Source organism: Vidua chalybeata, chromosome 3 (assembly GCF_026979565.1).
Source record: "Vidua chalybeata isolate OUT-0048 chromosome 3, bVidCha1 merged haplotype, whole genome shotgun sequence".
Taxonomy (NCBI): Eukaryota; Metazoa; Chordata; class Aves; order Passeriformes; family Viduidae; genus Vidua; species Vidua chalybeata.
In genome coordinates, this window is record NC_071532.1 from 21,134,543 (window position 1) to 21,145,706 (window position 11,164).

Here is an 11,164-nt window from a genome sequence, read left to right on the forward strand (position 1 = left end):
ACAGCACTAGGAGACCTAGTGTTGGTAGCTACTGAAAGTGATTTCCAAAGTTTCCTGCAAGTTCAGATGGCTATCTTAGGAAGTGAGAGACATGGATGTCCTGGCTCCCAGCTGTGCATGACTGACAGTCTATCTCATATCACTTAGTGTTGAAAATTTGTTCATTTAATTACTCAGCCAGACAGAAATATTAAATGGTGTTTCAGAATTCTTTATTATGGTATATGCTTTCCAGTAACTGCCTCGCTTGTTCTCCACTAGCAGTGGGGGAAAAACTCTCCCCCTGGGTTTTTACTGGCTGTAAAAGTAAACACCTCTTAGAAAGAAATTCTTTTCTTTAGCCATTTTCTGTTTCTGGCTGCATTTACATTGGTCTCAAGAAAATGTGCAAATTGCTGTGGATGTTCTTCAATGTCCATTTAGATTTTCCCCTTACTTTTAAGGAAATGCTCACGGACCATATTTTTTATTTCCTCTTTGCTTTTCATTTCTACATAATTTCCCATTGTGACTTTTTAAACACATTATTTTCAGATTCCATTCTGCACACATATAAAATAAGTTACATTTTGTTCTATTCTAGACCTGAATTCTACATTCACCATTAATCTTAACTGTTTCCTCTTAGACTGCATAAAAAAATCTGCAATTCAGAGTCCTGCCTGCTGTCCTGTGGTAATTCAAGTCTTAGATTTATTATATTTGCCAACAGTAAATACTGTATCCATTTTTAGAGAATGATCCAATCTGCTTGTATTTCCTGATCTTTCTTCTCATTCCTTTGTTATGATATGCTTTTTGCCTCTTAATTGTTTCCATATGAAATGGGCTCAGTCACAGTGGCTGCAATGAATAAAGTCCATTTCAAACCCTCAGGGTTTTGATCACAGCAGATAACCATGAACTGGTTACTCCCTGCTTTCACCAGCACTCCTTATGGACAAGTAATAAGTTCTGCAGCATTGGTAAGTGAAAAACACCAAAGACCAAACATTGCTGGCAAAAGGCAGCTCGGTTAATGTGATTTCTGCCCTTTTAGCCAATAGTCTTCATCCCACTTTTAAGTTCTGAACAGACGTGAAATTTTTTTTCAGTATGGCTGAATAGCATTAGGATCCAACCTAGGTTTTCTCCTATGAACTGTGTTTAAAATGTCTTTTTTTCTAATAACTGGGGGGGGGGGGCCCTTTTATGTTTTATGTACTGAGGATGCTTTATTAAAGTATAAATCTGAGCCCCTTCAATGAGGCAGAAAGCTCTGCTGGTTCTTCTGCATTTCATGGCTCAGTACAGGGCTGGATGCACTTAACTGGGAGGTGTGAAGGAGAATCCTGGAAGAGATGGAAGCTAAATATATTCTGCTACAAGATTTCTTCCATTCCACTCTCCACCCCCAGATCCCAGAGACTACAATGGCTTATGCAGGGTTTTACATATGCAGCTAATGGTGGAGGGAGGAGAATTCCCACGGATAAAGAGCTTTAGCCCAGTACCAGCACAGCACACAACCTGAAGTGGTGCTGGGGTGGATTCTGAGGAAAAGCCTCTCATCGTTGCTTTCAAAGAGAGGTCCTACACAATTATTTTTAGGAAAGGATTCCTGGCTAGAAGGGCATCCTTTCCTACAGCTTTGATATAGGCCCGTGGACAAGGCGGAGAGGGGATGGGATTTCATCTAGACCCCCTGCACTTAGTGTTTTCTCTTACTTAGCTCCAAGAGGCTTCCTGATCTGGGGAGTTTATTTTGTTTCAAGCCACCCTCTGACAGCCAGATGTGCATGTGCCTCACACAGCTTGCAAGGCTGAAGTATTGTGGTCCTCCCAAGGCCAGGTGCCTATTGACACATTTTCCATCTTTTCCGAGAGCGTTGCCTTCTGTGTAAGAAACCCAACTCCATAAAAACACAAAAGAGCAAATAAGAGTTTCCTCTCATTTGCCCCTGATTCAGTGCTTATATAATTCCACTAATTTCATTTGCATGAGAACAAAACCAGACCTCTAGTCTCTTGGTAGAAATTATTTTACAGGGCTGTTATCCAAACCAGAAGGCCGAGCTGGAGTCTACTTCTTATGCACAAACCATGACAGCAGAAGTGACATGCAAAGTGGTTATTTTGTTCTCACTCTATGTTTTTATGCACGTTATGTATGTTGAGTGTAGTGGGATGGGGGCAGAGAACAACAGCCAAGCAGCCTTCCCTCTTCCACACATGATTGTATAGCTCACTGGTTTTATCTCCAGGTACCCAAAAAGAAATGAAACCATTAAAAGAGATACCTGTGAGCTGTAAACTCTGAGGGGAAGAAATTACTGTCGGTTTGTCAGGTTTGTAGGTGAATTACTTATTTATGTAGTTCAATAGATCTAATATTAATCACAGATGAAAGACACAAGTTAAACATGCTTTGCAAACACACACAGTGCCCTCTCATTTACTTGAGAATGGATCAACTTAAAATTGCTCCTGGACAGGCACAGATAATCAAGCGGGGGAGCAGAAATGAGGATCAAATGAAAGCAACTCAATTTGCTTTTAAAAGTTTCAAATGAGTATGCTGCTGGAAGTGCTATAAAAGATAACACAAAAGAGCCAGATAAAAATTGTGGCTCAAGCTCAATTTTTTGCAAGCAATCATATATCTTAACTTCAGCAGCTTTGTCTTCATCTAGGGGCACAGGACAAGTGAAAAAAAGTTGACCTCATAATCATGTGAAGTTTCCTATTCCTGTCCTAAGTTGTCATTGGTAAAAGCCTGCAGCAAAAATTCCAGTTGTAAACAGTGATGTGCTGCCAATGTTTCAGCAAGGGTAGCCCACATTTTTTCCTCTCTGCAGCTGTAGCGCAGCTTGTGCATATGGGGCTCTATGGCTCTAGAGGAGAGGGATGCAGACCAGCCCCCCCAGCCCTCCCTTCATTTGCTTCTCTGGTGGAACATAAATGCCCTTTCTCAGGTGTAACTAAAGAGAGAGATGCTGTAATTTGGCAAACAGACTTTGAGAGTCACAAGGTCTTGTTTCTGTGGAGCTGCTCATGGAAATAGGAGCAAGAAGCCCTTACCCTCACTTGCACCCCCTCCAATTGCACAGCACAAAGACATGTCTGCAGGTTTTGCACCCTTGCAACTCATTCTCAGAACTTGCAGCACTTTTCCATACCATCCTTCTGGGGAAGAGACACTTGATTTTTGGGTGGCTGACCAAGGACCATATATGAGTGATGGTGCAGCCCTTCCAGCAAGCAGATGTTTCTGAAATGTGGGGTGAAATTCAGCTCACCCAGACAGCTGTGGGTTAGACTTCACTCCAGAGCTGAAGGACGTGATGCAGCAGAACAATTAGTTCCCTTCCAACACATCTGCCAAAGGCAGCAGACATGTGCCTCAGCATGCAGCTCCCACTCTCACTTGCAGGATGGCTCCCTCAAATCTGGTTTTAAAAACATGGGGATCTGTGACTACTTATTAGCTGTCTCACTACCTGCCTGACAGTTTTTTTTGGTGCAATTAAAAATGTCTCCAGGATGTATAGTAAGAGTCAATTGAATTTTTAAAGCATCATGCAGAAAATGTACATGATGTGGAAAAATACACTTGGGATCTGGTAGCCCATGATTGAAACAGACAAAAAGAAAAAAGCTCTGGGTAAAGAAAATCAGATAAAAAGAGCTTTGGAAAGAATTTCAGGGATAGTAACCTCCCTTTGAAATGTGCAGTCGGCGTCTTGCAGAACCTTGAAAATGTTTGTATTTATTTTCCTGCTTTATAGCCTTAAAAATACCCCACTCATTTTTTCTTCCCCTCAGGCCTAGTCAATATTGTCATTAAACAACTGAAGGACCTCTTCTAAACAATTGGAAAAAATGTGCTTGTAAAACTGTGCAAATACCTGTTTCCAAAAATAACTAAAACTGCTGTGGTTTCAGGGACACAAGTGATGCATTTTGAAATAGGACGAAATGTTTATTTACATGAGAGAGCATGCTAGTTCTGGTCTACTGAGAAAATAATGGGCATTAAACCCCATACAGCATACAGTCCAGTGAATAAAAAGTAGATCAGAGTGATTTAGTGATCTACCTTTTCTTTTTAAGAAAAACAACTCACTTTGAGGCTGAGCAAAAGAATAACTATTTTGTTAACAGCTTATCTCTTTTGATTTTAAAACTCTTAGGACTTCTTTTACATAATGGAAGATAATGAGAGGCACATTAAGAAGCAGGTTTATTGTACCCTATAGAAAAGTATCAATCCAAAGGCGGATTGTCAACTCCTTAACTTGGTCTTCTCTGTGTCACTGAGTTGATGTAATGAGGCTTTAGTACCACCCTACCCAGCCAGTGGTGGAGGCAGAGGATGTCCCCAGAGGTAAGAAAGCTGTCCCATGTTCCCACCTGCCTTCATTGCCCAGTGAAGGAGATGACACGAGAGGGAAGAGGCAAAGAGATGCAGCCTGAGCAGCAGAGGGCTGTGATACTTGCCTGCTCGAGCAGCTTGCACTAATTTGAGCAGCCCAAAGGTCACGACTATTTATGCAGATAAAAGGTCAATGGCAAGCTGGCATGTGGCTGCAGGCTATCTTGGTACGCACTTCACCCGGGGCACTGGTGCAGGCTTCTGATTCACAGTTTGTCTTACTGCATGAACTTTCAGGCCAGGCTTTGGCTGGGAAAAAAAAAATCTCTGCCATGGGAGTTGACACAGTTAGGATCCAGATGCAATTTTTTTTGTGGCTCAAGCTCATCTGTAGCTAAATCAAACCTTTGAATCATTATTTATAAAAGCAGCCAAATTCTGAACTGTTTGCTCAGTATTTAATCAGCCCTTGTGTTGAATAAACCCCTCTGAAAGCGTGCCTGAGTGGAAATAGAGGAAAAAGTGAGTAAGATTCTCATGATGTGACCTGCTGAACGAAAGCCAGTGAAAAACGTACTGAATTCAACAGAGGCGGATTCTTCAGCTGTCAATGTGTGTGGACATAAGTCTCTTTAAACATGCAGGATCTTAGAGTACAAGTCTAAATGACAGGGTTTGAATTTCCAGAGCAGTTTCAGTTTAGGTGAAACAATGTATGTTTGGGTGAAAAAGGGAAGTAGATATACTAAGTTAATCTAGTCAGATTCTACACTGTATTTCAAATTTTACAGTCAATAAGTGCTTCACCATTTGCTGTGGTGAAAATTAAAATATATTTTAACTTTCAGTTCCAGAAGCTGTCTGTTTGCCTGCACTGGTTTTAAAGAAAATCCTTTTGACTTCTGCTGTAAATCAGTCCCATATGCCCTGGTCCCCAGTAGGAAGTATGCAAAATATTTTGTGACATTTAATTACTCCAAAAAAAGGTAATGGGAAAGCATCATTACATCGATTTGTTTTTCATCATGGAGGTATTTGGCACCGTGCCCTAATTAAGGCTGCAGCAATAACTCTGTTATAAGCAGTGCTTTGCCTCCCCCAGGAATTTTTTAATAGGAGTTACCTATGATTCTGTCATTTCTGTTTGTTAATAAAGAAAAAATATGTTAGGATGAAAACCTTCCATGTAGAAAGCCACCATAACTAAGAGTCTTCAGATCCAGAAAAGCATATTTTTACTCTTATTTCTTCCTGTTAAAATGGAGAATTACCAAGTACTTCCTTGACCACTGTCTTCCTAGATCTTCATATGAGGGAAAGTTAAAACAGTTGCTTGGATGCATCTTGTCAAGCTCTGATGATAATAACTGGGTGGTGCTTCTCACAAAGACTTCTGCCCCACAGGTGGGAGAGTTGGTAACTCTTGATGTCTTCCTCTTACAGCGTGTCAAAGGAAAGAAAAAGAAGCTGTTGCAGAATCTGAAAATACTGGAATACATTCTGCAATCTTCTGGATTTTAAGCTGCCTCTTGTAAGTGTTACAGTATTATTTCCAGTCCCTGGAAAACAGAACTGTACTAAAGATGATGACTATGGGATTTCTGTTTTCTTGGAATAAATACAGGGTTTATGCTTTCCCTCCTATTAAGGTATTTTAGAAAATGAAACACAGAAAAAGCAAGATCTGGCTCAGAGTTAGTGTGAGGGCCATCTATTATTGTACTTCAAGAACACAGTTTAGAAATGGGATCTCTTACTGCCTCTGCCCAGGCAGCATTCTCATCTTCCAGAATGATACACTGGTGAGATGAAGATCTAGAGCTAGGTTTTTCTCATAGGAGCACAGAAAATACTGCAGGTTTATGGACAGTGTTCCATCAGAAATCCTCATAAAATGGAAGCAGTTGTTTATCTCTTTAAAACTAAAAAAAAAAAAAATAAAAAAGGAAAATATTGTGAGTCCTATTGGCTTCTTACTCTTAATCCTAGTCTAGAGCCTATGATTAGATATTGTGCCTTCCTCCGGCCTCCCAGTTTTATGTGAGTGCACCTATCTGCCTTTTTGGACTCTCCTGTCTTGTTTTGTGTTAATGAGTGGTCACAATATAGTTCAAGAGTCAGTTTTAGGTCACCTGAATCAGCTTTACAACATCTAGCCTCGAGGAGGGGAGCAGTGTAATCCCAACAACAGCGGTCTGTATCCGCTGGCTGCAAACCTGCCTGGCTTCTCAAGTGGCTCTGGTGCTCTGTGGAAGGCACCACACTGCTAGAGCTGCCTTGGTGTTCCTGTCTGAATTACCCAAAAGCTGGTTGGGATATGCCTGGGTCACCTTCAGCATTGACATAGCTATAGGTATATTCTGAAAGCAGGTAATGCAGTCCCTTCTGCCAGGTACTGCTCTTGTCTATGCACTTCCCACAGAAAGTGAAGTGTGGAGGAATCAGCTGTCCATACTCCTTAGGGGAAGAAATGCTATCCTCATGATTTTGGGCACTATGCAGTCCAGGTGTGTGTGCCCTAGGGACCAGGCAACAAAAGACAGGACAAGGCTTTCAACATGCAAGGAGAAAGTGCAGTTATTCCCACAACCATGTTTGTATTAGAGGAGGTGTCTTCCATCCAACACAGTCAATAAGCCTCCGTTTTTTTCTATCCACTGCTGCCATCCAGGTGAGGCGAGGGTAGCCTCCCAGTTCTCATTCTGGGTTTGTTTCATCAATAGATGTTCTCAGGATGCCAGAAGCCAAGATGTGTCATTTAGCACCTTAAAATTTTGTAGACAACTAAGCTTTTCCTTGCTGAGAACTGAATGGGCCTTCCAAATACATCTGGGTGGATAAATATTGATTTCCACCTTAGTTTTATGCCCATAAAGCTGGAATTGAGGATAAAGGCCTTTCTCAGGGGGGGCAGGTTCTCTTTTACAGAAAAAGCTGGAAAAAATCAGACCCATTATGGGAAAACAGCCATGAGCAATTTTCCTTCTGTATGCAGCAGTTAAATGCTAAGTGTTAGTACTCATGATAAGTAGAGAACTTTTTTCTTCTTATCTCAGAAATTCACTTATAAAATTTGCAGTTAATTTCTAATTAGGTTGTTCAAACTATTATAATAATCTTGAGGAAGCAGCTATAGCATTTTTGTACCATGGCACAGCATTCTGTATACATCAGTCCAAATGATCCACTAAAGTATTATTAAAACGATAGAACAAATTGCATTTACACAATATTAAATATACCATAAAGAGTAACTGTGGAAATTGCTGGCATATACAGCTCATCTAACCTTGGAACTCAAATTGCTTTTCTAATTTGCTGCCCTAATCCTTAAACTGGACTTCTGTAAAACTGTATTTCTGGGTTGAGGGGGAAGAAAAAAAGCACAGATCACAAATATTGACAAATCTATTAAATTACATAGCAGAGAGAGAAATTATCATGTTAAAAAGACCAGACTGGTAGAACTATACCTGACTACTGCAACAGAGAAATTACTGTCATTTCCCATTATTGCTCTGTCAGAGGTGCCAGAGTTGCAGCCTGCAGCTGGGGCTGGTCATTTGATGTATTTCCCTGCCTCTCGTGGCATATGCAGACTGCAGAGTGTCAGCTAGGCTGCTGAAAAGCAATTCTGCCTCTCTGGCTACCCCAGTGTACCTGAGGATCTGCTGGTTTACCTACCTGAGGTTGCCAACAACCCGTTTATGCAAGGGGCAAATTCCCCCCTCTCGCATTTATCTCACCAGGGTGTTCGCTTTAATGCTTAGTAATGCCACTGGAAGTGTTGGTGTAATTTCACGGGTAGTGTAATTGCAAGTTAACTTCGTGGCTGATCTCTTCAACAGATGGAAGCAGGGTGGGGGTGGTGATGAAACCCACAGGAAATGGGTGCTGCTGTAGGAAAATGCAGATGGAAAAAAGGAGACACATAAGAACAGAGAAATGGAAGAGAGAGAGAGAGAGAGATGTCAAGGAACCAGGGGGCCTAAGAAACACACAGCAGAGGGAGGATGCTCTGAATGACCACTTCTTTAGAGAAAACTAAATGTAATTAAAAAGAGTACGAAGAATTTAATATAAATTACAGATACCAAATCCTTTAAGGGACATACACAAAAACACACAGTATGGTGGTCCAGTTATCCAGGACCCTTGCATTCAAGCCCCTGCTCCTCAGCAGACCCTCAGACCATTATTAATGAGCCTACAGCTTACTCATGCTGTGGCCCTCATGTTTCCTAGAGCCTCCATGCTCACGATGGCCAGTGGCAAACTCCAGGAACAGGACTCAGTCAGAATTTGCTGTCTCAATACAGCCCTTCCACATATTTCTCATCAAATCCCTCAGGACCAGTTCCACAGAAATGCAGATTTACGACATCTCAATAGATTCCTTGAGCCTGGGCACCTGAGCAACCTAGGTGTCACAATGTTTTGCCTCTCTGAGGTAATGTGAGGATAAAAGACAGATGCCAAGGAGAGGTCTTGGCACATCAGGTCCAGCACCACACACCCACGGGCATTCTGTTGGACCCAAGCTAAGGTCTCTACAGGAGATGGTTTTGCTCCACAAAATACACCAGTGCTCTGCTCTGCTCTAGATTTCAGGGTGTGACAGGAATGCACCCTGAGCGCTGCTATGCCACTTTTATCCCAAATCTAGAGCAGGTATGAATTTTTTGGTCAAGAACTTTTCTGCACAGATTCACACCTCTATAAATGTAAAGAAGTTGGGAATGTCAGAGCAATCCTTAAAATTGAACCAAAGGGGGCATCAGGGAGGAGGAAAATTCGACTGAAGTTGAGCTGTCTGCATCCAGCATAGCCTGACCACGGGCAGGGATTTGCTCCTGCTTCCTATAGCAGTGGTTGGAGGAGGTGTGGGTAACAATAACCTTGGCAGTCATTGCCTGCTCTGGGAAGTATTTTATTCATCTAGGTACACATTACACATTGAAAAAATGTTATCAGAGTTTGAAAAGACAATGGTTCAGATGTGCTTGATTTGTGGAGTATAAATACAGGTGAGGGAAAAGGAGGCCTAACAAACCAGTGCATCACAAAACAGTAACTGCAGATAGATTTCAAGGCTGAAGGCCAGCTTTTATTGTGGTGTTTTATATATTGCCTATGACCACAAAGTGAGGAAGTGAGGAATGAGAGGCACTGTACTTAATGAAGGGGTCCTTTATTATTTTAAGAAACTAGGCCTTCTTCTGTTTTTTCCACCCCACTTTGTTTCTGAATTCAGTGGATACAAGATCCTGAAAAGAAAGGAGTCCTGAGAATTTGACTTAATGTTCAGGGGGAAAAAGTCACAGAATTTCTGTTTTATGAGTTCATTCATACCAGTCTCATCCCAAGCACATCCTATTTCTGTGGCCTTTAAACCAAAGACCTGAGATGAATGCAACCTCTTTAGTGTGCAAAGTGAGAGCCATTGCTCTAGTTTGTGTACTGACAGTGCATAGATAGGTACAAAAAATTATTTGTTTACATACTGTGTAAATATCAACTAAATTATTCCTTCAATAAATGTGGAAGTAGGTAATTTTTTTATTGAAATGTGATTAGTACTGTGATTTGTGTTCAAACTTAGGTCAGAACAGAAAACATTAACTCAGACCCCAAAGTTTAATAACGTATTTATGGTCCCAAAAATGAGTGTTGTGGTTTTCACAGAGGACAGATAGATCTGCCATCACTGGACTCAGCTAATATTGAAGCTCTCTGTTGAATTATCTTTGAAAATACATGTGCAAGTTTGAAAATTGCATAGAACTCTTATAAGACTCCAGATTTTAGCTCAGAATTGCTGGCCACCTGTCCTTAGGTACAGGACCAGGGCATATGTGATTCCTAGCAGGAGAAATGGGGGAGGAAAAGGGAAAATGTCTAACTGGGGGGTTTACGTTGGACATGCAGAAGGGTTTCTTCAGAGAAAGGGAGATAAGACATTGGAATGGGCCGCCCAGGGAGGTGATGGTGGAGTCACCATTCCTGGAGGTGTTTAAGGAAAGCCTGAATGTGGCACTCGCTGCCACGGTCTAGTTACATGGTGGTGATCAGTCACGGGTTGGACTCGATGATCTCAGAGATCGTTCCCAACCTAATTGATTCAGTGAAATCTATTCAACAACGCTACCAAGCGACGAAGCATCTCTAGCTTGCAGCGCGAACTGGGAATTTTTCTGGACTGTGCTGGATGCAGAGCGAGTCTCATTTGGTAACTCTTTGTGGGGGAGGCTTTCCGGAGCACAGCACGGAGATAATGGCTCGAAACGCTGTAGCAAGCGCGCTCCGGGGGACACGGCTGCCGCCCTGGGCTGGGCGCCCGGCACGGCGCGGCAGCGGCGGCTCCGCGGGGCTGCGGGGCCGCTCCGGCCCTCACGCACTGCGGGCGGGGGGAGGGGTGCCCGCCTTCCCAGCCCAGAGTGTGCATGTCCGAGTGACGCATTGCAGGTACGAACCCACCAATCAGCGCCCTCCGTACGGAGTCCCCACACTCCTCGGCATTTTTTCCTAAAATCCTCTTCCGCCCAGAGAAATAGTCCCTAGCCCCTGTCCCCGCCCCCCTTCTCTCCCTCCCCCCTCTTCCCCCCGCCGTTTCACAAGCGTTGCTCGCCCCTGTTTCCCGCACCTCGCTCCTTCCTGCGCCGGGGCTCTGGGGCAGAAGGAGCGGCGCTCGGGGTGCGGGGTGCCTTGCCGAGGAGAGCGCGAGGAGCCGGGACTCGTTTCGCAATCCCCGTCGTTGTCGGGGGAAGGGGAGGGGGGAGGGAGCGGCGCGGAGCGATCCGGGCGGTGAGG

General features: G+C 43.0%; 2 long non-coding RNA genes across 2 annotated transcripts; one reads left to right on the forward strand and one right to left on the reverse strand.

The window, feature by feature from the left end:
- Positions 1-2,075: 2,075 nt before the first annotated feature.
- LOC128785015 (uncharacterized) lies at positions 2,076-5,883 on the forward strand. Its single transcript, XR_008429730.1, has 3 exons — positions 2,076-2,327; positions 4,173-4,366; positions 5,798-5,883. It is a non-coding gene; the product is annotated as an uncharacterized LOC128785015 (long non-coding RNA).
- Positions 4,799-11,099, reverse strand: LOC128785014 (uncharacterized). Its single transcript, XR_008429729.1, has 3 exons — positions 10,998-11,099; positions 8,039-8,251; positions 4,799-6,276 (listed from the first exon to the last, which is right to left on the reverse strand). It is a non-coding gene; the product is annotated as an uncharacterized LOC128785014 (long non-coding RNA).
- Between the last annotated feature and the right edge of the window lie 65 nt (positions 11,100-11,164).